Raw genomic sequence first — 22055 nt, forward strand, 5'->3', positions numbered from 1 at the left:
TTCACTTTTTCCTTTAAAGGTTTCAAATATGGTTTTTTGAAGGTGATGATCGATCTGGTAGTTAGGAGGAATTATTTTTAAGACCGAGTAGGGAAACTGTTATTCTCGTTCTACTAGATGAAGGTTCCCCGTAAATATGATAATTACGTTGAGGATATGCGTAGTCCGAGAGAGGCTGCTTCCTTGGCGTTTTTGAATACCCTGCCCCGAGAGATCCCAACTAGGTTCTTGGTTTTGTTGCCTAAGTCGGCCCATCCTCGTTATGACTTGAATGATATCTGTTAATTTCGTCTTTGTTGACCCCTCTTGTCGATCTGATCAAACTTTTTCCTTGTAAGATTCATGGCTCAAAGAGGTTTAGGGTTTTCCTATTGACAAGCCATTCGAAATTGTGCTCCCAATGTCCAAGCTGAGGAGCATTACAGTGTGGCTGTGGACAAGGAAGCAGATGTTCGTGAGGCACGTTCCCTTCTTCGGGACTTTACTCCGCCTGAGTTTCAGGAAAAAAAAGGAAAGAGAAAGGGAAAAAGAAGAGCGGGGAACCTTCTCACCCGGGTAGTGACGATGCACGACCTCATAAGCACCATCGAACTGATGGGTCCCATTCAGATTTGGAAATCCCCTCGGCCATTGTGGCACGTGATTTCTTGGCTCTAGAGGTTCGTCCGTCCAGAATGTTGCCTTTCAATCTCTAAATAGGATGCATTCTATGTTCATGGATTGAGGCTCCTTAACAACTCCTTGAGTTTGTATGCCCCATTTTGTAAGCTTTGTAGCACTCAAAGGACCATCCCAATTCGGTGTGAGTCTGGCTTGAACTCAATTCTTCCTGCTTCCCATGCGGCTCTCCAAACCAAATCCCCTGGTTGAAATTCTCTTTACTTGAATTTGCTTCAGAATTGTTTGGCTAGTCTCGTCCAACATGCCTCTATATGTTGATTATTGCCTTATCTCGGGCTTCATTAGCGAGATCCAACTCTACGATTAGTGCTTCATCGTTCGTATTTTCCCTAAATTATTGTCATCTTAGGGAGGTTTCCCCTATTTCCACAGGTATCATCGCATCTGTTCCGTATGTTAATCTAAAAGGGGTCTCTTTGGTGGAGGTTTGTGGGGTGCATCGATATGCCCACAAGATTTCTGGCAGATGTTCTAGCCAATCAGCTTTAGCTTGTCCTAACTGTCTCTTTAGTTCCTTCAAGAGGACTTTGTTGGCAACTTCAGCCTGGCCATTGCTTTGGGGGTGCTCAATGGATGTCATTCTATGTTTAATCTATAGTCCTTAGAGGAACTTATTAAAACATTGATCCGTGAACTGTAAACCATTATCTGTGATGAGGGCGTAAGGGACACCAAACCGGGTGATTATGTTTTTCCAGCAAAATTTTTGAACGTTGTTGGTTGTAATTGTGGCTAATGGTTTGTCTTTTATCCATTTAGTGAAGTGGTCCACTACAACCAAGAGGAATTTTACCTGCCCTTTGGTCGGGGGGAAAGGTCCTAAGATATCCATGCCTCATACTGTGAATGGCCAGGGTGTTGTAATGAAATGAAGTTCATCGGCCGATTGATGTATTAATGGACCATGTTGTTGACATGCCCAGCACTTCTAGACGAAGCTTATGCAATTTGTGACTATAGAGGGCCAGTAATACCGGTTCTTATAACTTTGGTCGCCATGGTGCATCCTCTAGTATGTGTACTGCATATCCCCTCGTGGATTTCGTGCATAACGTATTGAGCCTATTCAGGATCGAGGCACTTCAAGAGAGGAGTTGAAATTCCTCTTTTGTAAAGGTCACCTAAAATGAGGGTGTATCTCCTTACTTTGATATGAACTTTCCTAGCTTCTTCGGGGTTTTCCGGCAAGTTCCTAATGGTAAGGTAATTCATGATGTCAGTCCTCCAGTCTTTTGAAGTTGGATCTATCTGTAAACAATCATGTTCTAGTATGCTAGGTGTCAGGATGTTTAACTGAATGACATTCCATAGTTGATTGGTCTTCTTGGTGCTGGTCATTTTGGCAAGCTGGTCGACTCTCGTGTTGAGCTCTCTGGGAACATGTTGTACTTGGACCTCCTCAAAGTTTGATTTTTCCTTTTGAAAGGTGTGATAGTATTGGTCTTTGACTTGAAGAACACCGTTTATTTGTTTAGTCACAACCTGTGAATCACTCTAGCGGACGACTCTTGTGTGTAGACCCCTAAAATTGTCCGGGTCGGAAATAAAGCTTGAAGACTCTCGAAGACTGAAGGAAGATCAGCCAGCAGGACTCCTGGAAGGCCCTAGGAGGGTTCTCTGTAGGTCTAGAGGTCTTAGAATAGCTCAAAATAAGCAAGTGGAGGGAATGAAGCCCAATACGGCCGTACTGAACTTAATACGGCCGTATTGAAGCTTCAATACGGCCGCAGTGAACTCAATACGGCGTATTGAAGTTTCTGAAACTTCAATACGGCCGTACTGAAATCAATACGGCCGTATTGAAGCTTCAATACAGCCATATTGAATTTAATACGGCCGTATTGAAATTTCTGAATTTCAATACGGCCGTATTGAACTCAATACGGCCGTATTGAAGTTCAAAAATTTCAATACGGCCGTATTGCTTCTGTAGGCCGTATTGCGCCTATTCCCTATAAATATGACGTCAATTGGACGTCATTCCACACTTTTTCACTCAGTTTTGACTCCCTCCTTGAGTATTCTGGGGTTTTTGAGCAGTGTTCTGCCCTAGAAATCTCTCTGGGAGTCGATCCGACGAAGTTCTGGAATTCCGAGCACTTAGCTTGGAGATTCGAACCTAGTCGAAGGGAAATCCTCCGGATTTCCGTAGTCAAAATTTTATAGGAGGGAGCGAGCGGGCTTGTAGAGCGAGGGAACGCCAAAAAGCTTCCCAGTTTTACGAAATATATAAAAGCACGCTTCAAAGGTTTTCTTCTTAAAATCCTTCCTTTTACTGCTTTCTGTGTGCATATTTAAACTGTCATCATGTAGATAGTTAATTTATAATTGCTTAGAATAAATAGGGGTAATTTAGTAATTTTACACTGTTATTTTAGAAATAATCTGTCATAGGGAACCCGAAAGGGGCGCTGTGGGGTGCTAACACCTTCCCCACGCGTAACCGACTCCCTTACCCAACTCTGGTTGTAATGGCCAAAGTTGATTTATAAAATCAATTGCCTTATCCCTTTTTCCAATGTTTTGAGTAAAACATTGGTGACGACTCCACGAACCCTCCTTTTGCGAAAACCACTAATCCATGGAGGGTCCCGCTTGGGATTAATATGGATTGGTGAATCATTTAATAAAATTGCTCGTTTGACAAGGTCTCAGTTTGAGAATACGTCATTCTAGCAATCCATATTTTTAAACAAATAAACGAGTCCAACCATCCTTCGCGAATGCCGAAAGCCCGTTTCGGGCCGGTGGCGACAGATGGCGACTCCACTGGGGAAGCCTCGAGAGTCAGTCCCATTTAGTGACAGATTATTTTTAACAAATAATAGTTAAAATTACTTCATTACCCCTTGCTTGTGTGATAACATGCTTTATATATTTGGCTTTAATAACTGTTGTTTGTTTAAATTTCCGCAATTGTTTGAAATAAATTGCACACAAACCTTTGCACACAACAGTTCCCTCTATACCCGGGGGCATGAGTGGTAATCCATAGGGAGTAGATGTTAGTACGGCCGGTTGATGGGTTTATAGGAGCCTATGAGACCGTTGTCGGAAAAACATCACTCAAGGTGATAACCATGAACTCGAGTCCGACAGTGCGTTGGAGCTTTCCATCGGCTTACGACGAGAGGAATTGGGTCCCTATAATGGGGGCACCTTGGGGGCCTTTGACCAAGTGAGAACAGTTAGATCCTCCTTGAATATGCACTTTTCTGCAGGAGACCCCTACCTCGTAATTTGCTCGTGACTGTTCGTGGATGAGTGAATTGTTTGTGTAAATGCTTATGTGCAATTGTTTGTGCATTAATAAATAACCTCGTGATAAGGTCTAAGAATAATCCCCATGCATGAAAATACCATGACATGAGAGGAAAAATCATGTGTGAAAATATAATAAAAGTAAGGAGCATAGGCATCATTATCAATAATACCTCATGCATCCTCATCATCATTTATAGGTTCACTAATACCCTCTTGATGTGAGTGAAAGAGACCCGTGACTATTGAGATTCTCCGTTGTGGAGAGATAATAGCCTAGGGAGGGTGATAAACTTTCATCTTAAAAAGGCAGCGCCTCAAAGATGAAAGATTATCAAGCTCACATCAAGAGTGTATTCATATCATAAATAAGCTAATTAGAATAAACATTCATTTTAGAAAGTGGCTGGTCATCTCTCTGTCCTCACGCACGCGCAGAAAATCAAGAAAATGGAAGCGCTGGGGGAGCAAAATAAGAAGCTCACAACCGAGCTCTCTCAGCTCAACAAGAAAATGGACGCGTTGGAGGAACGAAATAAGGAGCTTACAGCCGAGCTCTCACAGCTCAAAGAGCAAATGGCGCAAATGATGGAACTCATGCGTCACCACAACATACAAGGGGCTGAGCACAGTGACCATGAGTCCCATCATGTTGGAGGAAGAGTGGAACAAGAGCTGAAAAGCGGGAAGCTAGCTAAACCTTCCCAATCATTTAAAGCTAAGAAGACCTTTGGGAAGAAGAAGGAGAGAGAAGTCAGTGCCATAACCATCCCTTCGTCTTCTTCCACTTCGAAGTCAGGAGGATCGCAATTCAAACCTGTGAAGAAGTTTGATAAACTTCCGACCACATATAGCGACATCCTGCCGAAGCTAGTGGAAGCACGTCTTCTAGCTTACGTTCCACTAAAGAAGATTGATCCACCATACCCCGATTGGTACAAACCACAAGACAAATGTCTATACCATTCGGGGGCATCGGGGCATTCAACGGAGAACTGCAGAGCTCTCAAATATAAGGTCCAAGACCTTATTGATGCCGGGTGGGTCACCTTCGATTCGACAGCGCCCGACGTGAGCAAGAATCCTCTACCAAAGCAGGAGTAGAGAATGGCAAGCCACAATAGGGCCCCTTCATATTTTTCTTTTCTTTTAAGGGACTCATGATCAGTACCCGAGATCATGAGAACCTTTTCATGTAAATAAGGGTTTTACAGTTTTTTAAAAATATCAATAAAGAGGCATTTTTCACATTACTCTCTTTTTTGTTCTTTTCTCTCTTTTCCCATTAACATTAATAAATTCTAAACCTAAATAGAACCAATAAAATAATTATGTCTGTAATTGTTCGCTCTGACCGGGGTCCGAAAGTTGAGGATAAACGGGTTGAGTTGGACAGTGATGAGGAGACCATCTCTCCGGATCTGCAAAGATTGCTAGATCAAGAAACTCGTCTACTCCAACCATGTCAAGAGGAATTGGAGACCGTGAATTTGGGGCATGGCCGAGAGATAAAAGAGGTCAATATTGGGACCCATATCAGTGATGAAATAAGGACACATGTTTCCGCTATGATTATAATAAAATCATTCTTCATTGCTTCTTTTCTTGCTTATAATAAAATTCTAAACCACATTATTTTTAACCCTGTTTGAATAAACATGAATGAGGTTAAAATCATCTTAATAATAATAAACCCACATCATTTTTATGTGGAAGTGTGTGTGACAACTTGGAGCACCTTCCCTTGGCCTTGACAAGTGCCATCATGGATAAAAATAAATCCTTCAAAATAAAAGAAGCTCGGCAGGAAACCCAGAAAGGGGACTGCGCAAAAATAAGAGCAAAAGACCTGCTAGGAATCCCACGAAAGGGTGACCTAGGCAAAAGTTAGGGTTACAATAATAAACAAAAACAAAGGTCCGCTAAAACGCCACAAAAGGGTGTTTTAGGCAAAAATAAGGACAATCAAAAAACAAAAGAAATCCATGATGGTACCATGAACCAAATTCAAAAAGAAAGGTTCAAGGGAAGCTATCCAAGTTGTCGAAACACAACACGATTTTTTAACTTCATAAGTGTTTAATCAAACAAGCCTAAACACTTAAGCCTACCTTGGCCACCCATTCTTACAAAAACCATTTTTGAAATAAATCCCCTCTAAAACACAAACTTCAGAATAAAAATATCTTTCTTTTCTTTTCTCTCTTGTCCCAAAAGATTTTAGGATAATCTAGTGGAAGCATGGAGAAATAAATCATCACTGATAATGGATCTAATCTGGATAATAAAATGGTGGAAGAACTGTGCCAAGAATTCAAGATCCAACACCACAACTCTTCCCCATATCGGCCAAAGATGAATGGGGCAGTCGAGGCAACCAATAAGAACATCAAAAAATAGTACAAAAGACGGTTGTCTCATTTAAAGACTGACACGAGATGTTACCCTTCGCTCCTCATGGCTATAGGACTTCAGTACGTCCATTTACAGGAGCTATTCCATTCTCACTCGTTTATGGGGTGGAGGCAGTTCTACCCATCGAAGTCGAGATATTCTATCTAAGGGTAATCATGGAAACAAAACTTTCCGAGGCAGAATGGGTTCAAAGCCAATATGACCAGTTGAACCCTATCAAAAAGAAACGGCTGAACGCCATATGCCATGGTCAAGCCTATCAGAGGAAGATCAAAAAGGCTCTTGACAAGAAAGTCCACCCTCGAGTCTACCATGAGGGAGAGTTGGTAATGAAGAAATTACTACTAACTCAAAAGGACAAAATCGGAAAGTGTGCCCCAAATCAAGGAGGACCATAAGTGATAAAACGAGTCTTCTCAGCAGGAACATTAATCCTCACAGACACGAATGGAGAAGAACTTCGATACCCAGTCAACACTGACGTGGTAAAGAAGTATTATGCTTAAAGACGTTGCTTGCATAAGCCCGCTAGGATGAAAACCCGAAAAGGGCGTCCTAGGCAAAAATTAGGGAGAAATAAAAGCCCGCCAGTGCAAGGGTACTAGGCAAAACAAAGGCAAAATTATCCCCGCTAGGATACGTCCTAGGCAAAAGTTAGGGGCAAAAGAATAAGATGTAAAAGCAAAGCAAGCAACGATCTCTTGAATCGAAAACCGAAAGGCGGTTCAAGTGATTATCTTCTAGAAGCAAGCGTCTTGCAGCATCTACACTCCTGGCTCAGGCCGAAGCAATTAAGGGAACGTAAAGAGCAACAATTACAGATATAATTGTTAAGCCCAATGTATATAGCCTACCTTGGCCAGCCTTTCTTCAGAAATTTCCTTCTGTATATCTTTCTGTAAAAACACTTGTGAATATCAATAAAATATCCATTTGTTTCTTTTCTCTCTTGACCATGTGATTATGCCTCTAAATTGATGTTTCAAAAATTGTACGAAACTCTTTTAATAATCGGTCAAATAAAGAAAATTGGAGGGGTTCCTATAAAATCCATAATCTCCTGCATAAAGGCTCACAAAAATACTCCCTCGCGTCAATGACAGAAAGTCCTCCAAGAAGAAGAGGATAGGGAGAGCCACTCACTTTTCTAAATAAATGAACAAAAAAAAAAAAAAAAAAAAATTGTATTGCATTTGTGCATCATACACACATTAGCTGCACATTCGAAGACCTTATCATGAGGCAATTGCATAAAATAGAAAAAATAGAAAAAATTGCTTGTGTATGACAGCAGCAAACAAAATGCAAAGATTCAGAAAATCAACAGCGTCATACAGAATAACTGAGCCTGGAGAGGCTTGCCGAAAGAATACTCTCAGAATAACTGAGCCTGGAGAGGCTTGCCGAAAGAATACTCTCAGAATAACTGAGCCTGGAGAGGCTTGCCGAAAGAATACTCTCAGAATAACTGAGCCTGGAGAGGCTCGCCGAAATAATACTCTCTCAGAATAATTGAGCCTGGAGAGGCTCGCCGAAATAATACTCTCTCAGAATAACTGAGACATTTCTATACAGAAAAAGCCAAAACCAACAAAAAAGGCAAAAATACAGAAATCAACAAAAATACAGAAAAAGCCGAACTCAACAAAAAAGGCAAAAACACAGAAAAAGCCAAAAACATAAAAAAAGGCAAAATACAGAAAAAGCCAAATCAGAAGAAAAGGCAAAATACAGAAAAAGCCGAAAAATAAAAAAGGCAAGGATACAGAAAATCCAACAAACAGTTTGTACAGAATAACTGAGCCTGGAGAGGCTTGCAGAAATAATACTTCCTCATAATAACTAAAGCCTGGAGAGGCTCGCAGAAATAATACTCCCCAGAGAAAACCTCAACTCAAGCTCATGGAACGAATCCCCAACAAGAGCTATCAAAGCAAAATCGACGCAATCCCCAATGGAAGTGCGATCATCCAAACAGTATATACAAGTCAAAGGACTTAACACTTCCTCAGTGGAAGATAGCTCTCCGACTCAAAGCACTGAGCGAGGCTAAGCCTGTAGAGGCTTCCTAAATAATACTCTGGGATACAATAAGATCCCCAAATCCCCAATCGCCTACTCAAGAGGCATCCCTGCAAAAAAGAGAAGGAAATCAAAAATATCAATAAGTATTCCCCAAGTGGAATCCGGCTCTTAGCCAAACATCGAACGTCAAGCCGATACACCTAACAGAAGAGGCTAATCAAAATCAACGACAAAATCCCCCAGTGGATAACAGCCTACACAGAGGCAACACAATCAGAAAATCAAAGAGAGACACCCGAATAAGGATAACCGGGATACTCCACTCACGTCAAAAGGACGTCAGCCAAACATAAGGCATCGCTCAACTCAGAGAGAGAGCATCTGTGTCTACACCCCAAGGAGTCAAAAATTCCCATGGGTACCAACTAAGCAATGCAAGTTGGGACACAAGAACCTATGAATGACTGCACATCCCTAGACGGATCCCTGCGTTATCCAGCCCTCAGCGGCACAAAATCAGAAAAACAAACCGTCGAAGCAGCATTGTGGACTGTGGAGACAAACTATACTCAACTACCTCATCTTTGAGAGGCAAAGTCTGGAGAGACGATACTCAAACGAAGTCTGGAGAGACAGTACTCAAACAAGGTCTGGAGAGACTATACTCAAACAAGGTCTGGAGAGACAATACTCAAACGAGGTCTGGAGAGACAATACTCAAACAAGGTCTGGAGAGACGATACTCAAACGAAGTCTGGAGAGACAGTACTCAAACAAGGTCTGGAGAGACAATACTCAAACAAGGTCTGGAGAGACAATACTCAAACAAGGTCTGGAGAGACAATACTCAAACGAGGTCTGGAGAGACAATACTCAAACGAAGTCTGGAGAGACAGTACTCAAACAAAGTCTGGAGAGACGGTACTCAAACAAAGTCTGGAGAGACGGTACTCAAGGTCTGGAGAGACAGTACTCAAGGTCTGGAGAGACAGTACTCAAGGTCTGGAGAGACAATACTCAAGGTCTGGAGAGACAATACTCAGCCATCAGCGTCGTCAGAGGCACGTTGGTGTTAAACTTAGCTACCGAGGTTGTCAGAAGCGCCGAGGTATGCAACAACCTGGAGAGGCTACTCAATAATTTTCCACCGGAAGACGCTACAAGTCAGAAGGTTGGCCCATCACCCGGACAATTGGGTCAACTCCTTTACTTGTCAGCCGGTACACCAAAAGACCGTTTGACTAAGTAAAGGGGGGGCAGCTGTAGACCCCTAAAATTGTCCGGGTCGGAAATAAAGCTTGAAGACTCTCGAAGACTGAAGGAAGATCAGCCAGCAGGACTCCTGGAAGGCCCTAGGAGGGTTCTCTGTAGGTCTAGAGGTCTTAGAATAGCTCAAAATAAGCAAGTGGAGGGAATGAAGCCCAATACGGCCGTACTGAACTTAATACGGCCGTATTGAAGCTTCAATACGGCCGCAGTGAACTCAATACGGCGTATTGAAGTTTCTGAAACTTCAATACGGCCGTACTGAAATCAATACGGCCGTATTGAAGCTTCAATACAGCCGTATTGAATTTAATATGGCCGTATTGAAATTTCTGAATTTCAATACGGCCGTATTGAACTCAATACGGCCGTATTGAAGTTCAAAAATTTCAATACGGCCGTATTGCTTCTGTAGGCCGTATTGCGCCTATTCCCTATAAATATGACGTCAATTGGACGTCATTCCACACTTTTTCACTCAGTTTTGACTCCCTCCTTGAGTATTCTGGGGTTTTTGAGCAGTGTTCTGCCCTAGAAATCTCTCTGGGAGTCGATCCGACGAAGTTCTGGAATTCCGAGCACTTAGCTTGGAGATTCGAACCTAGTCGAAGGGAAATCCTCCGGATTTCCGTAGTCAAAATTTTATAGGAGGGAGCGAGCGGGCTTGTAGAGCGAGGGAACGCCAAAAAGCTTCCCAGTTTTACGAAATATATAAAAGCACGCTTCAAAGGTTTTCTTCTTAAAATCCTTCCTTTTACTGCTTTCTGTGTGCATATTTAAACTGTCATCATGTAGATAGTTAATTTATAATTGCTTAGAATAAATAGGGGTAATTTAGTAATTTTACACTGTTATTTTAGAAATAATCTGTCATAGGGAACCCGAAAGGGGCGCTGTGGGGTGCTAACACCTTCCCCACGCGTAACCGACTCCCTTACCCAACTCTGGTTGTAATGGCCAAAGTTGATTTATAAAATCAATTGCCTTATCCCTTTTTCCAATGTTTTGAGTAAAACATTGGTGGCGACTCCACGAACCCTCCTTTTGCGAAAACCACTAATCCATGGAGGGTCCCGCTTGGGATTAATATGGATTGGTGAATCATTTAATAAAATTGCTCGTTTGACAAGGTCTCAGTTTGAGAATACGTCATTCTAGCAATCCATATTTTTAAACAAATAAACGAGTCCAACCATCCTTCGCGAATGCCGAAAGCCCGTTTCGGGCCGGTGGCGACATTGTGACCCCAAGTTCTTTGGCTAGGCTAGACCCGTGAGCAAGGCTTCATATTCTTCTTGGTTATTAGAGGTTTTGAAGCCGTATCTTAGAGACTGCTCGACTATGATTCTTCCAGTACCTTCTAGGATGACTTCCACTCCGCTGCCTTATTGGTTGGAGGAACCGTCAACCTGCAATGTCTAGCTGAGAGTTAGTGGTGCTTCTCTTGGGTGAAATTCATTGATGAAGTCAGCTATGCTTTAGGCCTTGATTGGTCCTAGGGCTTCAAAACGGATGTCGTATTATGACAACTATACTGACCACATCATCATGCGACCCGCGAGGTCAGGTTTGCGCAAGAGTTTAGATATCGGGTTTTCCGTTTGTACAACTATTCTATGACTCTAGAAGTAATGTTGAAGCCGTCGTACGAATTGTACGAGGGCCAGGGCTATTTTTTCCAACATCTAATACCTAATTTCAGCCCATTATAAGGCTTGGCTGATGAAATACACTGGTACTTGCTCGTCTTTTTCCTGTATTAAAGTTGTGCTAATTGCTTCATCTGATATGGATAGGTAGATGACAAGGTTCAAGTTTGGGTCAGGTTTTGACAGTAGCGGCGGGGAGGCCAATGCTAGCTTGAGCTCCTTGAAGGTGGATTCACATTCGCTGGTCCATTCAAACTTGTGTGCTTTCCTCAGTAATTGTATGAAGGGCCTTGCCCTGTTAGCTAAGCGTGGTAAGAAACGAGAAAGCGACGCAACTCGCCCAGCTAGCCTCTGCACCTCTTTGGTATTTTGCAAGCTTCTCATATCAATGATGGCCTGGAACTTGTCAAGGTTAGCTTGTATTTCCCTCTTGGATAACATGAATTCCAAAATTTTGCCTCTAACTACCTTGAAGGTGAACTTGATTGGGTTCAAGCGCATGCGATATTTTCTGATTTTGTCAAACACTTCTTTGAGATGGTCTACATGCTTAAGGATAAAGCCATATTTGACAACCATGTCATCTACATAGACCTCTAGGCAGCTTCCTATCTATTTTCTTTTGAAGATTTTGTTCATCAATCGCTGGTAAGTGGCACCAGTGTTCTTTAGTCCAAACGGCATAACCCTATAGCAAAAATTGGCAGATTCAGTGATAAAAGCAATCTTGCTTTCATCCGAAGGATACATCAGGATTTGGTTGTATCCGGAGCATGCGTCCAGGAAACTTAGCACCTGATGCCCAGTCGCTCCGTCCACTAATGCATCAATATCTGGCAATGGGTATACATCTTTTGGGCATGCTTTATTCAAGTCTGTGTAATTAGTGCATATTCGCCACTTCCCACTGGCTCTCTTTACCATGACCACATTGGCTAGCCAAGTAGTATATCGGACTTCCCTGATGAATCATGCTTCAAGTAACTTCGTCATTTCATCTTTAATCGTCTGGGCTTGTTCTCCTCCTATTTTTCTTTTCTTTAGGGCAACAAGTTGGGCATCCTGACATATGGAAAGTCGGTGGCAATGAAAGTGTGGATCGATGCCAAGAATTTCTGTCGTGGTCCAGGCAAAAAGATCAACATTTTGGGTTAGGACTTCCTCAACAGTTTGTCACTCGGCTGCTGATAACTAGGACCCCACGTAAGTAACTTGTTCTTTATTTTTTCCTAGTTGAATATGAATAGTTGTTTCAGTTGGCTTGACTTTTTTCTCATCGTCCTGATGGCATCCTTGCTAGCATTGATGGATTGGTTGATCAATGTGATGACACCTTGACTCCTTGGATCAAGTTCTTCAAAGGTGGTGTCTTGTTTAGAGAAGGAATATGGTGGAATGGATAAAAATGGAGAGTGTGGGTGAAGTGTTTGATGAAATGCTTGAGAGGGCACTCTAGGGTTTGGCTCACTTCAAGGTAGGTGAAGGCCACTTCTAGGGTTTTGCTCTCAAGGTGGAGATAGGATGGGAGGTGGCCGAAAATATCCAAGGTGACTAAGCATGATATAAAGGCAAAATGCTCTCTTTATATTCAATTTCCAAAGTATTTACAAGGTGTGGTGCCTAGGGTATTTATAGGAGTGGGAGGCATCTAGGGTTGCATTTAGGGTGCCAAATGCACACCAAATGAAACCCAAATTAACCGTGGATGCAACTTGGTGGCCAAGGATGGAATCTTTGGGTTTAGTTAGGCTACATCTAGGTGCATGATAAGACCATGCAACCTTTGCCCTCCACTTGGGCCTAAGCCTTTCTAAGTCCAAAAATAGGTCCAAACACCACCAAAAATGTGTCTAGCTCCCTAATTAAATACCTTAGCCCAAAAATGAAAACCTATAATCTAAAACACCCCCATAATACAAGAGTAAAATGGGAAATACAAAAAATAAATAAATCTATGACTAAGATAACGCAAAATACAAGGGTAAAATAGGAAATTAAAGACAAGGGCAAAAATAGGAATAAAAATAAATGCTATAAAAACTTATGAGCTAAGGCCCAAAAGTAGTCTTACTCCTCCTATGGTTTTTCAACACTAACCCATTCCTCTTGCCTCCTTCAATATATCACCTCTTGGTCTTCTTGGCCTTAGTGTTATTCCATCATTCCCTCCCTCTTGAAAAGGATTTGACCTCAAATCAAGAGGTTCTTCATGGTGGGCCTCATGACCAACAAAAACATAAAAATAGGAATTAAAGGTGACAGTATATGATAGAAATGGAAAGTGTATCCTAAGAGGAGTTCCACTAAAAATGCTAAAAATATTATCTAAACTAAAAGGACTAGACTCTCTAATGCTAAGGATAGGATCCTCCCCATGGTGAAGTCTAGGTGTATAACTAAAACCTAAAAAGTTAAAAAGGCTAAAACTATAGCACTCTAACACTACAAAAAAAAGTCATTTTAGCCACCGAAAATAGCGACCGAATATTTTTGGTCGCTAATAGCGACTTAATTAGTGACCGAATTTGAGTCGGTAGCAAATTTCATTTAGCGACCGATTTAGCGACCGAAAATTGTAGTGGCTAAGAATCGGTCGCTAAATCGGTCGCTAACTTAACAAATGTTTGTTAAATTAGCGACGGAACGGTTTCAGTCGCTAACAAAACTAAAATAATATTATTTATGATAATCTTAGCGACCAAAAAGAGAATCGGTCGCTAAAAGAATAAAATAATATTATTTTATATCAATTTTAGCGACCACCTAAATTCGGTGGCTAAAAAATAAAAAAAAATTATTATTTATAATATGAGTAGCGACCGAAACATAATCGGTCGCTAAATAAGTAAAAAATAGTTTTATTTATAATAATGTTAGCGACCACACTAAATTCGGTGGCTAAAAGATAAAAAAAAAATATTATTTAAAATACCGTTAGCGACCAACTCCCATTCGGTGGCTAAAAAATAAAAAAAAATTATTATTTATAATATGATTAGCGACCGAAATATAATCGGTCGCTAAATAAGTAAAAAATAGTTTTATTTATAATAATGTTAGCGACCACACTAAATTCGGTGGCTAAAAAATAAAAAAAAATATTATTTAAAATACAGTTAGCGACCAACTCCCATTCGGTCGCTAAAAAATATATATTTATTATTTAGAGTAACTTTAGCGACCGAATCGTAATCGGTGGCTAAGAAATTGTAATATTTTTGAGATAATTTTAGCGACCGAATACATATCGGTCGCAAATAAAATAAAAAATTATTTTTTATAATAATGTTAGCGACGAAAATAGGATCGGTCGCTAAAAGAAAAAAAATATTATTTTTTTACAATAATTTTAGCGACCACAGGTAAATCGGTCGCTAAGTGAATTAAAAAAATATAATATATATAGTAATTGTAGCGACCGAATTATAATCGGTCGCTAACAAGAATAAAAATATTATTATTTATAATAATTTATAAAAAATGTTTTCATTTTAATTTCTTGTAAAATAATTATAATATTTATATTTTCATCATTAAAAAATTACCATTATAAGATTTAATTTTTTAAATTTAATTAGTTATTATAATACTCTTAGCCACCATATTGACACTACAACAAAATTTAGTATTACTGATAATTATTTAATTTTTTGATTTAATACTGGATTTCTTTTGATTATAATATTTTAATATATTTTATTTGAAATAGCAGTTAAAATATTTTATTATCTTTTTATTTTAATTTATTGTAAAATAATTAGAATATTTAATTTAGTATCAATAAAAAAATAACTATTATAAGATTTAATTTATTTAATTTGATTATTTATTATAATATTTTTAGTCACTGTATTGATAAAAAAATATTTGTAATTAAAATATATTTTAAAATTTTAATTAATTCATTATCATTCACTCACTTTATTAAAAGTTGATAAAATATAATTAATTTTCAATTAATTTAATATATAAAAAATTTAAAATACATATATAAAATTTGCAACAATTTCTTAAATACAAATATATAATTAATTTTAATATATACTAAATTTAATATTAGAAAATTTATTATGATTTTGGTTATCATTTTTATTATCTTGTAATCAAATATTGGATTTCTTTTGATTATAAAAATAGTAAATAAAATCTAAAATCTGTATTAGTTTCTTTGATAAATTTTTTTATTTGAAATATCAGTTAGAATATTTTATTATATTTTCATTTTAATTTATTGTAAAATAATTAGAATATTTAATTTAGTATCACTAAAAAATAACTATTATTGGATTTAATTTATTTAATTTTATTATTTATTATAATACTTTTAGTCACTATATTGATAAAAAAAATATTTGTAACTAAAATATATTTTAAAATTTTAATTAATTCATTATCATTCGCTCATTTTATTTAAAATTGATAAAATATAATTAATTTTCAATTAATTTAATATAATAACAAATTTAAAATACATATATAAAATTTGCAACAATTTCTTAAATACAAATATTTAATTAATTTTATTATATACTAAATTTAATATTAGAAAATTTATTATGATTTTAGTTATAATTTTTATTATCTTGGTAATTTAATATTGGATTTCTTTTGATTATAAAACATAGTAAATAAAATCTAAAATCTGTATTAGTTTCTTTGATAAAAATATTTAATTAATTTTATTATATAATAAATTTAATATCAAGATATTTATCTGGATTTGAGTTATAATTATTATAATCTTTTATTTAATATTAGATATCTTTAGATTATAAAACATAATAAATAAAATTTAAAATGTGTAGCAATTTCTTTGATACAAATATTTATTATAATTTTAGTTATGACTTTTATAATCTTTTGATTTAATACTAGATTTCTTTTGATTATAATATTTTCATGTATTTTATTTGGAATATCAGTTAGAATATTTTATTATATTTTCATTTTAATTTATTGTAAAATAATTAGAATATTTAATTTAGTATCACTAAAAAATAACTATTATCAGATTTAATTTATTTAATTTTATTATTTAGTATAATACTTTTAGTCACTGTATTGATAAAAAACATATTTATAATTAAAATATATTTTAAAATTTTAATTAATTCATTATCATTCACTCATTTTATTAAAAATTGATAAAATATAATTAATTTTCAATTAATTTAATATAATAAAAAATTTAAAATACATATATAAAATTTGGAACAATTTCTTAAATACAAATATTTAATTAATTTTAATATATACTAAATTTAATATTAGAAAATTTATTATGATTTTAGTTATAATTTTTATTATCTTGGTAATTTAATATTGGATTTCTTTTGATTATAAAACATAGTAAATAAAATCTAAAATCTGTATTAGTTTCTTTGATAAAAATATTTAATTAATTTTATTATATAATAAATTTAATATCAAGATATTTATCTGGATTTGAGTTATAATTATTATAATATTTTATTTAATATTAGATATCTTTTGATTATAGAACATAATAAATAAAATCTAAAATGTGTAGCAATTTCTTTGATACAAATATTTATTATAATTTTAGTTATGACTTTTATAATCTTTTGATTTAATACTAAATTTATTTTGATTATAATATTTTAATATATTTTATTTGAAATATCAGTTCAAATATTTTATTATCTTTTCATTTTAATTTATTCTAAAATAATTATAATATTTAATTTAGTATCATTATTAAAATAATTATTATAAGATTTAATTTTATTTTTTATTATAATTCACTGTATTATTAAAAAAATATTTTTAAATAAAATATGTTTTAAAATTTTAATTAATTCGTTATCATTCACTCACTTTATTAAAAAGTGATAAAATATAATTAATTTTCAGTATTATATTTTATTATGATTTTAGTTATAATTTTTATTATCTTTTGATATAATATTAAATTTTTTTATTATAAATCATAATAAATAAAATTTAAAATCTATAGGAATTTCTTTGATAAGAATATTTAATTATTTATTATAATACTTTATAGTTACCGTATGAACCAAAAAATATTTTTAATTAAAATATATTTTATAATTTTAGCTAATTCATTATCATCCACTCACTATATTAAAAAGTGATAAAAAAATAAGTAATTTTTAATTAATTTAATAAAATAAAAACTTTAAAATATATATCTAAAATCTGTAACAATTTCTTAAATAGAAATATTTAATTAATTAATTTTAATATATAGTAAATTTAACATTAAAAAATTTATAAATATTTTAGTTATAATTTTTATTATCTTTTGATTTAATATTGGATTTCTTTTGATTATGAAAGATAGTAAATAAAATCTAAAATCTGTAAGAGTTTGTTTGATAAAAATGTTTAATTAATTTTAATATATAATAAATTTAATATCAAAATATTTACCTGGATTTGAGTTATAATTTTTATAATCTTTTGATTTAATATTGGATTTTATTTATTATAAAACATAATAAATAAAATCTAAAATTTATAATAATTTCTTTGATACAAATATGTAATTAATTTTAATATATAATAAATTTAATATCATAATATTTATTATAATTTTAGTTATGATTTATATAACCTTTTGATTTAATATTAAATTTCTTTTGATTAGAATATTTTAATATATTTTATTTGAAATATCAATTAATATATTTTATTATATTTTTATTTTAATTTATTATAAAATAATTAGAATATTTAATTTAGCATTATGAAAAAAATAACTATTATAAGATTTAATTTATTTAATTTTATTATTTATTATAATACTTTTTAATCACCGTATTGACTAAAAAATTATTTTTAAAAAGAATATATTTCAAGATTTTAGTTAATTCATAAAAAAAAATTATTATAAAAACTAAAATTAAATAACTTAGTTAAAAAATTGCTATAGTTAATAAATTAATGTAGAATTTGTTTAAAAAAATGTTTTCAAAAAAATCTGAAAATAAATAATAAAACACAATTGTTTCCCTCTTATTGTTTCCCTCTTGAGCGCGCCCCAATCTGAAAAATCTGAAGTCACCACTCTCCCTCCTCCTCCACCTGCTCTCGTATTCTTCTTACATTAGGGTTTTCATCTCACTTCAATCCCACGCTCTTTCTTCGCTTAACTCATCGTTTATTTTCGCTTTCAGCTGTTAGCCCCCAGGATAGGCTACTTGCCTTTGTTGATTTCACTTTTGAAGCCTCACTTCAGCACCGCGCTTCCCCCTGGAGTTGACACCATTTGGTTTGAATACAAGGGCCTTCCTCTTAAGTGGTGCGTCTACAATGCTTTTTTCACTCTCGCATCGCGTTGCACTCACCAATTTGTTCATGATTCGTGCAGGTATATACCCACTGGTGTTCTTTTGATCTTCTATGCGTGGAGCCCGAGAGGCCGTGGAATTTGACGGTAAAGATTTTTATTTTGTTTTCATCTGCTGCTTATCAAATGAATATAGCTCCATGTGCTATGAGGTATTTTTTGATTTTGGGAGGGGAAGGGGAGTAGGGCTTAAAATTAAATAGTAAGATTGTTAAAGAAATTAGGAGGGATTTATTACAACGTTTTTATGCTAGCTACAATCAATCTGTACTTAAAAATAACGAAAATTGTATTCAACATCAAGAGAGACTGCAGTCTGGGATTCTAATTTCTGTTCATTTTCCACATTAAGTTGGCATGTCTCTTCCTGAATCCTATATGTCAGTTTTAAAAAAAAAACTGTCAAAACATGAAGGTAGCATATTCCGTGACAATAATTTTGTTTTTGTTTGTTAATTTACAGAAATGATTTACTTATGCAATTTAAAAGTTAAAGTTACTATCTGTTTTAGTTTTTCTAGTTTAGTTTCTTGTAGTCTGATCAGACCTCAGGAATGTCTTTTTCTGCATCAATTTCTTCTTGTGGTATCTGCTCCTCTATGGTATATGTCATTATTAATTGAGCTTCAGGCTGTATCTCTTTTTGACAATTCTTATTAATTGCATCGTTTGACATTGTAGTAGGCAATGTTTATGTTACACTTGTAATACATCTATATGTTCTTTGTTAATTAGAAAGGTACTATTGCTGCAAGAAGCTTCTTTATAGGGCCATATAATTACTATTTATGTATTATAATCCACCTATAGAGGTATGTGGATTCAAGAATTTTTATTTCATCTAATTCATGTTGTTATTTTTCTTTTGGGGGCATGAATATATGCATTGCGTTTGTTTTTAGCTTTTGGTTTTGAATTCTGAAATTTCAAAACTTAATTACCCTTAGTTTCTTTTGGAACAATAGCTAGAATTTGTAAAATGTTTTTCTTTTTTCTCTGAAAAATAAGTTATTTTCATGTATTTGAAAATTAATTACTTTAAAATTATTTTTCAGTGGACTTATCCAAATAAAAATTCATTCCAATTATAATTAATTATACATATAATTGATCATTGAAATAATCAAATTTCCATAGCTTTCCCAAACACACTCTAATAGACTTTTAGATGTCTAGTATAATAACAATTACCAACCAAAAGAGAGAGACAGCTCCTTTTGAGAATTCAGCATTTTTTCAACTTTTTCTACTACTATTAGCCACTGGAATTGCAAAAAGCAATTTGAATACCTTAGGACCAAGTGGTTTCAATCCTAAGCTCTCCTCAGCTATTTGTCCATCTGACTTGGCATTAGCACAAACCCCACCGTAAAGTTTTATGTTTGAAACAAGACATAAAGTTTATAAATCCATGTTAGGTTCACTAGCCAGCCCAACCACATTGAGCACGAAAACACCTCCACATTGCAAATTCACTACATCACACATTGCAATAGAGGAAATGCGTCAAACAATTGACAAATTGAATGCTGAGCTTCTAGCAAAGGAAGATAAGGAGAGGATGCTTGAGCAAAAGATGGAACAATTAATGAAAAATCATGAGTTGCAAAATGAGCACATGAGACAGCAAAGTGAGCGTATGCATCAACAAGATCAGCAGATGCAGTTAATCTTACGACACTTTCAGATTAACTCTCTTATGCCAGGGCCTAGTTTACCAACTACCACTATGGATGACCCCAGACACCATGTTGAGGACGAGCAGCATGATCATGTTGATGATACACCAAAAGATTGTTGATTGTATGTGTATTTCTCTTTTATGATATCATATACTTGTTTTAGTTTTTATTATTAGTTAAATGTTATATACTCCTTTTGGATGCTTTTAGTTAGTTGTGTATTTGATGACTTATTTTGGATGTTTTATATTAATTGTGGTTTAGAAAATTTTATTTCATTTTTACTATTAGTTATTAGTTAAATGTTATTTTTTTTATTCTTTTTATTAGTTGTGGTTTTGTAGATTGTATCATATATTATATATTTTAATTACTTTTATTATGATATTAGGACTATATTTGCATTATCAATTTTAATGTTATTGTTTCATTGTTAAACAGGTTCAAAATGAAAATGAAAATAAAATATATAGTGTTTAAGGTATAAAATTAGCGATCATGTCTAAAAATAAAGTAAGCCTAGCGACTGAATTTAGCGATCGAAAAAAATTAGTTTTTTTTTCTCAAAAATAAAATTATGTTTAGCGACCGATTTAGCGACCGAAATGAAAATTAATTTTTTACTATAATAAAAATTCATTTTTTAAATAATAAAATTTAGCGACCGATTTAGCGACCGAATGAGAAATTATTTTAAAAAAATAAATAAAAAAAACACACTTAGCGACCACTTTAGCGACCGATATTAAAATCGTTTTTAATTAAAATAAATTTTGCGACTGATTTAGCGACCGAAATCAAAAATAATTTTTTATTTTAAAAAATGTTAGCGACCGAATTAGCGACGGAAAGGAAAATCATTTTTCAAAAATTCAAAAATAAATAACACAATTAGCCACCGATTTAGCGACCGAAATCAAAAAATAATTTTTTATTTTAAAAAATGTTAGCGACCGATTTAGCGACGGAAAGGAAAATCATTTTTTAAAAATTTAAAAATAAATAACACAATTAGCGACCGATGTAGCGACGTTTTTTTCGGTCGCTAATTTGGTCCCCATATACTATGGCGACCATAATCATAGTGACCAATTAGCGACCGAAATTTTCGGTCGCTAATCAGCGACCACCAGTATTTCCGTCGCTAAACAACTTTGCGACCAGGGTTTTTGCAACTACTTCAAATCGGTCGCTAATTCGGTCGCTAAAGTAAATAGCGACCGATTTTACCAATTTAGCGACCGATTTTGGTGGTCGCTAAAATCCTTTTTTTTTGTAGTGTAAAGCACTAGTCCTAAGAACTAAAATATCTTGTTGGAGGTACCCAATGTAGTGACCTAGGTATGTATTCGAAAATAAAGAAAACTTAACTAAAAAATTAGCTAAACAACTTTGTATTGCATTATTTGTTAGATACATATGAGAAAAAGGTGTTAAGAGGAGTCTAGAAAACTCATATAATCTAAGTTTGTCTTGTAGGGAAGTATCCAAGTTAAGTTCAAATAAGTTTGTACTTCCTTCAAGATCAAAAATAGAAGATACAACACCATGAGATGTATCCAACAAACCATACAAACCAAAAGTTGGGTTCTTTATAAAGAAAACTAAAGTAGAAAGAATCTTAAAGAAAGAAGGCTTATCTACCTTGGGCACCACCAAGGAAGTAGCACAAGAGGTGGTACTAAGTGAAGTCCATTTCTTCTTCACTAAATCTTGAAGTTGAGATTTTTTTTCTTTAAAAAG

At 34.8% G+C, this 22055-nt stretch overlaps 1 long non-coding RNA gene across 2 annotated transcripts; it reads left to right on the forward strand.

Annotated features, from left to right (window-relative positions):
- The first annotated feature begins 18301 nt into the window (after positions 1 to 18301).
- Positions 18302 to 20609, forward strand: LOC114916472 (uncharacterized). 2 transcript variants are annotated; one of them, XR_014432425.1, is made up of 3 exons: positions 18302 to 18373; positions 18458 to 18582; positions 18652 to 20609. It is a non-coding gene; the product is annotated as an uncharacterized LOC114916472 (long non-coding RNA). The 2 variants fall into 2 exon arrangements; XR_014432424.1 differs by having other exon boundaries at positions 18321 to 18582.
- The last annotated feature ends 1446 nt before the right edge of the window (positions 20610 to 22055 follow it).

This window comes from Cajanus cajan, chromosome 3 (assembly GCF_000230855.2).
Source record: "Cajanus cajan strain Asha chromosome 3, NIPB_CcT2T_4, whole genome shotgun sequence".
Lineage (NCBI taxonomy): Eukaryota > Viridiplantae > Streptophyta > Magnoliopsida > Fabales > Fabaceae > Cajanus > Cajanus cajan.